Consider the following 11,730-nt stretch of genomic DNA (forward strand, 5'->3'; position numbering starts at 1 on the left):
GCGATATGAAACATATTCCAGTTGCGATATGAGAAGTATTCTCTACGCCTCAATTGTGGGCAGCTTAATGTATATTATGCTTTGCACTAGGCCTGACATATGTTATGCAATGAAAACAGTCAGTAGGTATCAATCCAATCCAGGGTTAGACCATTGGACGGAGGTTAAAAACATTCTCAAGTATCTTCGGAGAATAAGGGACTACATGCTGGTGTATGGGACTAAAGATTTTCTTCTTACAGGGTACACTGACTCTGACTTTCAAATTAATAAGGATTCTAGGAAATCTACATTAGGGTCAGACTCCACTATAGAGGTTGAATATGTAGCTGCTTGTGAAGCAGCTAAGGAAGCAATTTGGCTTAGAAAGTTCCTTACAGATTTGGAAGTTGTTCCAAATATGGACTTGCCCGTTACATTATATTGTGACAACAGTGGAGCAATAGCCAAATGAAAATAACCTTGCAACCACAAATGCGGAAAGCACATAGAGAGGAAGTATCACCTAATATAGGAGATTGTGTAATAAGGAGGTGTGATCGCCACCAAGATCGCTTCGGAGCACAACATCGTTGATCCATTTTCGAAGACTCTCTCAGCTAAAGTGTTCAAGATTTATCTAGAGAGTCTAGGTCTGCGAGATATGTATATAGTATAATCTAATGTAAGTGGGAGATGAGTAATGGGTATAAAGATGCCCTAGTTTATTGTATTTGTATATTTACTTTTCATGTAATGTACAATATATATTTTACATTTCCAGCTTTGGATTATTTATTATATATACATTCCACTAACTAGAGTTTTGTTCAAGTGGGAGTTTGTTGGGTTTTATGCCCTAAAACTCATAGACAGTAAATGTAACATTTGACCAATCATTAATAAAGTGTTATTAATGTTTATTACAATAAATAGCTATTGCTTATCTTGTATTTATCTTGCCTAAATAATCATAATCTAATAAATTAACATTCTAGGCTGTTGCATGAGTCTTGAACTATTTGTGGAGACATACGAGAATCAATGTTTAAGATACAACCTAAAGATTCTAAAGTATATAGATAAGGTTGGGTACCTTATCCTGGTGACAGTATGGATACAACTCACTTTGTATTTGATATAAATGCAATGGTCCAATGCGTTCGTGTAAGGGACATATAAGTGGAGGTATCCTATGCAATGAGTTTGCATAAGACCGGGCCATGAAATAGTAACCTTTAGATGTAACTTCGTTGACTAGTTAGGTTTTTATTTCACTAAGATAACCTAGGCAACTTAGTCTCAATCTTGAGTGGACTATGGACTCTTGTTCACAAGCGATTATCCTTTGATTTGTATGGGTGAAAGTGGTCGGTTCGCTAACTCAATAAGCCTGCCATTTTGGGGACAAGATTGAGTGGAGAATTGGGAACACAATTTCACGAGATGGAATTCACTTCCAAGCCGGCCCGGCCGCGAGGAAGAAAGAGATCTTTGTCGGTGTTGACTTGCATCTCGGGTGACAGAATAAGACGACCAGAACTTCCTGAATTTAGGGTAAGTAGATGAGTATTCCCTTATGTGGTGTCTTTGAGACTTGAGCAAAGGGTCCTACCCTCTCACTGACACGAGAGGGGTTTCTGTTTAATGGTTGGACCATAAACAAGTTGTTCATTAGAGAAGCACTGGTACGTAAGGATACAAAGGTAACTCAGGGGTAAAACAGTAGTTTGACCCAACTGGTGTTACGAACATTCGTAAAAGACTGACTTGCTAGCATTGGTCAATATCCATAGACACAGAAATATATGTGCAGTGAAAAGAGTGCAACTATAGATCTATAGTGGAGTATACCCACAATTAACGAATATTAATTAACTTGGTTAATGAGTTTAGCCAATTAATTTCATATCATTGGAGCTTCTAATATGTAGGTCCACTAGGTTCCACTCGTAGCTCATAAATGATATTGAAGTAATTAAAGTAATTTGAAATGTTCAAATTTGCTAAGGGAAAGAATATAATGTATCGTGATATATAATAATATAAATAATGTATCGTGATACATTATAATATAAAGTTTATATTTTAATTAAACTTTATAATATAAATTTATTTTAAATTTGATTCAAAATTAATTTATTGGAGAATTAAATATTTAAAGGAGTTCCAATATTAAATTTAATATGAATAGAATTCATATTAAAACTATAGGTTAAAATTAATGTGCATTAGATGCACATTTGATTAATTAATTAGAATTAATTAATTATTTTATTTTATTTTATTTTATTTTATTAATTGAATTAAAACTATAAGTTATGAGAAAGATGTACTAGAATATGATTCTAATGCACAATTAACTAAATATAAGATATTTAATTATAATTAATTAATTTGATTAATTAGTAATTATTTGATTTATTTTAATAAATTAAATTTTGATTTAATTTATTTTTAAATTAAATGAATTTATTGTTATTTAATTAAAGGAAAATTCTTATAAAAAGAAAAATCCCAAAAATATTTATACTTTATAGCAAAAAGTTTCAAAAGTGTTGTACTTTTGAAACTTTTTGCTATAAAGTGAATATTTTTAAATATTTTTTTTATATTTAAAAAGACCTCATTAATTAAATAAATTAAATTTGATATAATTTATTGGTTAAATAAATAATGAATTAAAAAATTGTTATAACAAACTCCCCAACGTGGGGAGTTATATGGGAGTAGGAGAGAGATCTTCTCCAACTTCCTCCTCTCTCTAGTCCGTCAATATCACATAAGAAACAGTGATATGCAGAATTTTGCTTTCTGGGCTTTTGGCTTTCTTTTTTTTCTCTGTAAAAAATTTCCTCTAAGGATCCCACCTCATTCTACCTTGCAAACCCAAGTAAAATACTGATAAAATCATTTTGGTGGTGTTCACTTGATTTGCAGAGGAATCAAGATCGTAGATCTAAAAAGTTTGTGAAGCCCTCCAGAGTCGTCAAAAATTGTAAAGGTTTCTAGATTTTATTTCCTCTATTAATTTGTTATTAAAATATGAAAATGGTCTGAAATTTTTTTCGTTGCGCTTGGGATTTCAACCCAGCAGTGAAGTAGATGGATCTTCATCCGAAGGCAAAGACAAACTCAATAATTGAACCAAAGTATCCACAGTCGTCTGACGGTCACTAAGCAATCGAATTATACCATTCAAGGTCCGTGATTCAGAGGTCAACGCCTATAAAATGCGAGTTCTAAGATCAGTGGGAATCAAGAGACCACCTTCAAGAGTGTGAAGGTCATTAGATAAAGGTATATCATCGGTTTTGGGAGGCTGTATGTTATGTATAATGCCAGGCACATGGGAGCCTTGAAAGAGTTTGTACCTTAAGTTGATACATTTGGCAGCAGGACTAGGAGCATCAGATGAAGTAAGAATGGTGGGACACTGAGTAAGCATAATACCACAAAGAAAACGTGGGAAGAAAATAGATAGTTTGATAGCGAAGGATTCAACATGTCGCAGCACTTGATTGTAGACAAAAACACCAAATTAAACCGAGAACCAGTTCCAATTTGATATAGCAGGCTAGCAAGAGATGGAGACACCCCAAAACCATGTTTGGAGCGACACTGATAACGGGCAGAAATGCACGTTATCATAGTATTAAGTTCTTAAACAATGTTGGATTGTGTTGATGAAATATGTTAATTTGCGTCCATTAAGCATCAATTTCATAATATGGTCGCATGCGTTCATCGCATTAGAACAGTTGATTTTTGTATTTTTATGCAGAATATGCATTAACGCAAGGCAAGAATTATGATCATAGGAAATCATCGGTCGAGCGCAACTTCACTGCAAAGCTTTATGATGATTGTGCTCGCTAACATTCGCCCGAGAAGGATTGTCGCAACTTGGTCAGTGCAACATGGTGGGCGCATCTGGGTAAAAGGCTAATTAATCGCGATGGGACAGAAAGCTAATGACAGTCGAATCCGAATTAAGTTGACAGCCGATAACGATCACAAGTACATTCAGCTTTTCGGTGACAAATATTTGGTGCATCAATCAGGAATTAAAGTCGTCCCATCAATACAATTATGAGAGAGAAACCGCCGTTCACCTTGGATGTTCTATAAATACAAGATGCATCCTTCAGAAAAGGGGTTCACCAGTTCACCATTCTTTGTTCCAAAGTTCGCACGCCCTTGTTCATAGTTTTCTTTCGTTTTAAGGCGGACGCGAGAGTTGTGCCAATAGATCGTTCCGGTAAGCTTGGGAGAGCGCTGGAAGCTTCAAGGACAGAGAGAGGGCCGACGCCTATGAAAGCAGAAACAACTTTAGAACCGAATAGAGATTATAGTGTAAAAGCCTCAGTCAGCAAGGAATTGCTACCAGGCTCTCTATCTTTAACTTTCATTGTCATTTTGTACTCCACTCATTTATCGAAATGGAATCTATTTCTCTATATATGTTCACTCTCTGTTATTTACGCATGAGTAGCTAAATTAGTTGAATGGATTGAGAAGCATTTAGCTAGCACAACTAGGGAATCTTCATGTTATATGATTATCTTGTATTATGTATGCTTCATTCGTCCATTAGAGATACTCGGGAGGGCAGTCTAAGAACAGGATCTAGACTTGGGAAGGTCAGGTTAGAATCTAAGCTCGGGAGAGTCAGATTTGGACGCATAATCAAGAGATAGGAGCTTAAAAATGAGCACTATTTGTTATTAACGCATCGCATGCATCCTAGAGATAGGATATGATTATATACGGTCAACTTGCTTTTATGCATTTTGCATCATCACATAGGAAAAGAGTAGAGACTTAGGGATAAGCTCTATGGACATTTTTGCATTCAACACATGCGTCCTAGACTTAGGAGCATCGCATTTGCATTGGAAAATGAATTGTTGTGCATGGTGGTAGCATCATCGCATAGTCTGACGCATTCCCAAGTAACACTAGCTAAAGATCTTCTCAACTCGTTCATCACATACTCAGTGCATCTATCACACAACTGACTTTTCTTAAATCCGTTGCATTTTGTTTATTTTTTCATTAACGCAATCAACAATAAACCAACAATTCATTTATTTGGTTACCACAAAGTTTTCCTAAAAATTACCAACGCAACCTATTTTCACAAGTTCCTGTGTTCGACCCTGGACTTACCAGAAAACTCAGTGGAATTTACACTTGGATTCTGCTGAGGAAACTTGAGTGCACAACACAATTTCATTAACGCATACCATCCACATTTCCACTTCATAAAAATAAGCATCAAGTTTTTGGCGCCGTTGCCGGGGACTTCGGCAAAATAGAGTGCTAACGGTAATTTTTTTTAATTTTTAGACTTTCAAGCTCTGGCAAATTATGACCCAGAGATTGAGAGAACGTTTAGAAGGAGATTGAGAGACTGACAACAACAACCACAATCAGATAAAGAAGAGATGGCGGGGCAGCCTGGAAACGGAGCACCAAATGATAATAATGTCATGGCGAATTCAATCCTGTTGGCAAACGATCGCAATAAACCCATTAGGGACTATGTACCGTCAAACCTCTACGATTTCTCTCTGGGAATCATGAGACCTACCCTCGACAGAAGCAGATTCGAAATGAAACTGATGATGCTGCAGATGATTCAGACTGCATGACAGTTCAGAGGAAGGCGTGGCGAAGAACCGCATGCTCACCTCCGAAGCTTTATTGAAATCTGCAATACTTTTGTGTTCCCGAACATCTCTACCGAAGAAGTTCGACTAACTTTCTTCCCATTTTCTCTCTGTGATCAGGCTAGGAAATGGGTGTATTCTCTCGAGCCGGGAGAGATCATTTCTTGGGAACAGGTCATGGAAAAGTTTATGAAGAAATACTTTCCACCTACTGAGAATGCCAGACGAAGGAAAATGATTACAAATTTTGAACAAAACATGGACCAATCGCTCAGCGATGCCTGGGCAAGGTTTAAGAGGTTGTTCGGGGATTGTTCACACAATGGGTTGCCAGACTACCTCCAAATGGAAATTTTTTTAACATGGTTTGAATCTCGCTTCGCAGACAGCTGTCAATGCAGGGTGGTCTGCTTGATAAAATGCATGACGAGGCGAAGAATATCTTAGATCGCATCTCTAAGAACCATGAAGATTGGAGAGAGAGTGACCAGAGATTGAGACTCAAAGACAATGACGCAAATAATGGTGCCATTGCTTCACTACAAAACTAAATGGCTGCAATGATGAACTTAATACAAGGAATTGCAATCAGCAGCCCAACACCGCAAAATGGGCAAATCAATGCAATCAGTCAAAACACCGCAAGGTGTGCGACTTGTGGTGATGGGCATACGATGGAAGATTGCCCGTAAAGCCCACAATCTGTTTACTTTGTAAAGAATAACCCCTTTTCGAACACCTACAACCCCGAGTGGAGAAACCACCCCAATTTTGCTTGGAAGAATCAACAACAGAATTTCTAACCTGTGGCGCAGAAAGAAAGGCTATCAGGATTCTTCCCACGCAACAACACTCATACAAGCAATCAAGCAAGTAGCTCACAACCACCCCAATCCTCTTCCTTGGAAAGCCTATTGAAGCAATACATAGAGAAAAACGAAACTGTGCTTCAAAGTCAGGCTACGTCCATCCGCAATCTAGAATTACAGATGGGCCAGATTGCGAGTGAGCTGAAGAGTAGACCGCAAGGGGCTCTACCAAGTTCAACTGAACTTCCACGCAACCTGGGGGGATCAGGTAAAGAGAAATGTTAGGTTGTGACATTGCGAAGTAGGAAGACTATGGAGGGAGAAAAGAAGGAGCTTAGTCGGACAGCTCTCATTGCGGCAGAATCTGAAGTTGCGGTGACACAAGAAGAAGAAAGAGAAAAATAAGCGGTAGAACCAGAGGTTATGTCGACCTTAAAGCCAACTGAGACGGAAACCGTGAAAGTGCCGTTACCCCCTTTACCGCAGAGACTAAGGAAGAAAAAGAACAAATAGGTACAGTACCAACGCTTCTTATCTATGTTAAAGAAATTACATGCTAATATTCTTTTCAGTGAAGAGATTGAGGAAATGCCTGCCTACGCAAAATTTTTGAAGGATATGGTAACTAAGAAGAGAAGAGTTGGTAAGTTTGCCACGATGGCGTTAACACAAAATTCCAATTTAATAATTCCACTAAGGATGAGCGATCCTGGGAGCTTTACCATTCCTTGCTCCATAGGAGGACTGTACATCGGGCAAGCCCTGTGTGACCTGGGAGCCAGCATAAATTTGATACCTCTGTCAATCTTTAGACAGCTGAACGTGGGGCAACTTGTGCCCACAACAGTGACTCTCTAACTGGCCGATAGATCTCTGATGCATCTAGAGGGAAAAGTGCAGGATGTGTTGATAACCATTGATAAGTTTATCCTACCAGCCGACTTCATCATTTTAGACTATAAGGCCAACAAAGATGTGCCCATCATTCTGGGGCAACCTTTTCTATCAACGGGTCATGCTCAAATTGATGTGCATAAAGGGGAAATCACTTTGAGCATCAACGGACAGAAGCTCAAGTTTAACATAATTCATGCCATGAAGTTTTCGGATAAAGAAGACCTGCATGACTCAAATGATGACCAGAATGTGATTGAAGAAGAAAAGTTTGATGAAGAAAAAGAAGGAGAGGATGTCAGCATATCCGTTGCTGCCTGTAATGCGATCACAACAAAAACAAGTAAGGAAGAAGAAATAATCACAAAGCAAGAAAAAGAGCCAACAGAAAAAAAAGAAAGAAAAACAACACAACCTTCCCTAGTGAAGCCACCAACACTTGAATTGAAGACCCTACCGACCCATTTGAAGTATGTATTTTTGGGGCAGAATGAGAAGTTACCAGTTATCATTTCCTCTGCGCTCAACGAAGACCAAAAGAATGCGTTGATGAGTATTCTCAAGAAACATATGCAAGAAATTGGTTGGACGCTCGCCGACATTAGAGAAATTAGCCCAGCGTACTGTATGCACTGCATTCGTCTTGAAAAGAACCACAAAGCAACAATTTAACATCAACGCAGACTCAACCCTGCGATGAACTTGACGGTCATTAAATGGCTAGATGCGGGCATTATCTATCTCATAGCAGATAGCACGTTTGTTAGCCTCGTGTAGTGTGTGCCGAAAAAGGGCGGCATGACGGTAGTTCCAAATGAAAACAACGAATTAATATCGCAAAGGACCATCACTGGATGGCGCATTTGCATGAACTACCGCAAGCTGAATGTGGCCATAAAGAAAGATCATTTTCCTCTGCCATTCATTGATCAAATGCTAGACCAACTAGCAGAAAATGACTTCTACTGCTTCCTGGATGGGTATGCCGGATAAAACCAAATTGTGATAACTCTAGAAGATCAAGGCAAGACCACATTTACCTGCTCATATAGGACCTTCTCTTTTTGCCGCATGTCGTTTGGCCTCTGTAATGCGCCAAGCACGTTCCAAAGGTGCTTGATGGTCATCTTTTCAGATTATCTTGAGGACTCTGTTGAAATCTTTATGGACGGCTTCTTTGTTTATGGGAACACTTATGAAGTATGTCTAGCCAACTTGGATAAGATACTGAAGAGATGCGAAGAGACGAGTTTGGTGCTTAACTGGGAAAAATATCATTTCATGGTGAATGAGGGCATAGTGTTGGGATATAAGGTTTCTCGGGATGGGTTGGAGGTAGACAAAGCAAAAATCAAAGCAATTGAAAAACTTCCACCTCCAGTAAGTATGAAGGTTGTACGAAGCTTTTTGGGGCACATTGGATTCTACAAACGATTTGTCAAAGACTTTTCCAAAATAGCATGACCACTGAGTGCATTATTAAAGATTGATAGAAAATTTGAGTTTGACAACAACTGCCTCAACGCATTCAGAGTTTTGAAAGATGCGCTGATTACTGCACCCGTATTGATTACGCCGGATTGGACACTTCCTTTTGAAATCATATGCGACGCAAGCGGGTATGCGATGGGAGCAACTTTAGCGCAAAAGAGAAAAAAAAATCTTGCATCCCATCACATATGCTAGTAAAACATTAAATCCAGCTCAGACTAATTATACCACCACAGAGAAAGAACTTCTGGCGGTAATTTTTGCGTTGGAGAAATTTCGGGCATATCTGTTGGGAACAAGGGTACTCATCCAGACTGATCATTCAGCAATAAAGTACTTAATGAAAAAGAAGGACTCAAAGCTGAGGTTGATCAGATGGGTTCTCCTCCTTCAAGAATTTGATATAGAAATAATTGATCGGAATGGGACAGAGAATCAAGTTGCTGATCACTCGTCTAGACTGGAAAATCCTGAGGTTGATCGCAATGAGTCTGAAGTGAGTTTCGTATTCCCGGATGAGCAGCTATTCCATATAGAAGAATTTCCCTCGTATGCAGACATAGTTAATTATTTGGTTTGCGAGCAATTTCCCGAAGATTATACCTACCACCAATAGAAGAAGCTCAAAAATGAATGTAGACATTATTATTGGGATGAGCCGAATCTGTATAAAATAGGTGCATACCAGATTTTTCGATTATGCGTACAAAATGCTGCTCAACAACACATATTATCGCAATGCCACAACTCACCATATGGTGGGCACTTTGGAGGGCAACGCACCACAACCAAAGTCTTACAGAGTGGATTCCTTTAACCTACATTGTTTAAAGATGCGGCTGACTACGGAATGAAATGTGATCGGTGCCAACGCACAGGTAACATTTCGTGGAAAAATGCAATGCCAATGAACACCATCTTGAAGCTTGAATTGTTCGATGTATGGGGGATTGATTTCATGGGACCATCTCCCCCTTCGAATGGTAAGCATTACATTTTATTAGCCGTCGATTATGTCTCCAAGTGAGTAGAGGCAATAGCATGCGCTGCAAGTGATGCGGCGGTAGTCTCCCAGTTCCTAAAGAAATAGTTTTTCACTCGTTTTGGCACTCCCCGTGCCATCATAAGTGATGAAGGATCCACTTTGTCAACCGTAATATCAAGGAGCTGCTGTGAAAATACAACATTCTCCACAAAGTGGCCACCGCATACCATCCGCAGACGAATGGTCAGGCCGAGGTGTCCAATCGAGAAATTAAGCTGATACTTGAGAAGGTAGTAAAGGCCTTCAACAAAACGATGGGCAAGCAAAGCTTGAATGAATCGTTATGGGCAATACTATGACTGCATTTTAAACACCAAATAGGTATTGTCCCCATATATGTTGGTATTTGTAAAGGCATGTCATGTTGCCTTATGGATGTTGGAATGAAATTACAGGCCACTGTGGGGCAGGTCCAAAGTAGATAGACGTGAACTTTAAATTTGAAGAAAGGCAGGAGAAGCGCGAAAAAAACGCAATTGGTCCGAGCCTGAAAATGGAGGATTAACATCAATAGTGAAATGCGAAGATTTACAAAGAGTTTGGGGGGGTGCATCACAACGCTTGGCATGACAAAATGCATATACGGTAAGAACCTCCAGTGCGGGCAAAAGGTCTTACTCTTTACTCACGACTATTGGCTCTTCCTAGAAAATTAAAATATGACGTTTGGTACCAGACCTTTATTATTAAGGAATATATGCCCACCACTGTGTGTCTAGGGAGACTGATCATTGAGGATGGAAGCAACACCATTTAAGGTTAATGTGCAGCAAGTTAAAGGACATATTGCAGAAGAAGGTGATTTCCAACCAGAAAAGCCTCCGTGAAGTTAAAAACCGAATACCCCCTTGTTTGATTCTTGAACTCTTATTCCTTCATCACTTTTGTTATCATTTAGATATCTGCATCTTATCATCTTACTTCTATATATATATATATATATATATATATATATATATATTAAAAAAAAAACTTGTTGTTTTGTTTTAAATAATTTGACCCTTTCTTTGTTTGTTTACAATGATTAAGGCATAGGATTGTGGAGATGTTACACAAAGCAGCAAATTATCTCACTCCATCACCGCAATCCAAAGAAGAGAGATCGCCGCAAAGAAGGATGCGTCAATACATAATGCGGGCGACAATGCAAATTTGGGAGTGTATTCTTCCTTAATCTTTATTTCAAATTTTACGTTATCGCATCGCATGTTAGTCTTTAAAATTTTTATTACCGCATCCTCTTTGATCACCACAATCATATGACATAGATAAATTTAGTGAATCACCGCATGTTGTCTCTTTGCCAAGTATGATTTCGATGATGAAAAATATGCTTCTATTTCTTTCATATATACTCGAGTCGACTTAACTTTAAGATAGTCACTTCATGAAATATTTCTTGAAGTTACGGGTTTGCTAGCTTTCTTTCAAACTTTCTTTACGAAACGTTCTAAGAATATCGCATGACTCATTTCAATTTTTTGGCAATGAGGACATTGCCGCATTTTAAATTTGGGGGTGAGGTATTTATTTTCGACCTTGCTATTTTCTAAAAAAAAAAAAAAATTGAGAATAACAACTCCACTGTCAACGCAATGGGAAACCTATGTTGACAAGAGTTAAGTTGTGAAAGGTACTTACCCATAGTTGGATGTCCGTATGACACACGTGGGGGCAAGCCAAAATGAAAGTAAGTCACCAGGATCAATGCATAAATACATGACTACAACTCCACTGCCAAATAGGTACAAATTTAGTCTGAGAAATAGTGCATTGCTCGTAGTTGGATGTCTGCACGACACCTGTGGGGGCAAGACAGAACGAAGGCAAGGCACTT

This window comes from Benincasa hispida, chromosome 1, assembly GCF_009727055.1.
Source record: "Benincasa hispida cultivar B227 chromosome 1, ASM972705v1, whole genome shotgun sequence".
In the NCBI taxonomy this organism is placed as follows: Eukaryota; Viridiplantae; Streptophyta; class Magnoliopsida; order Cucurbitales; family Cucurbitaceae; genus Benincasa; species Benincasa hispida.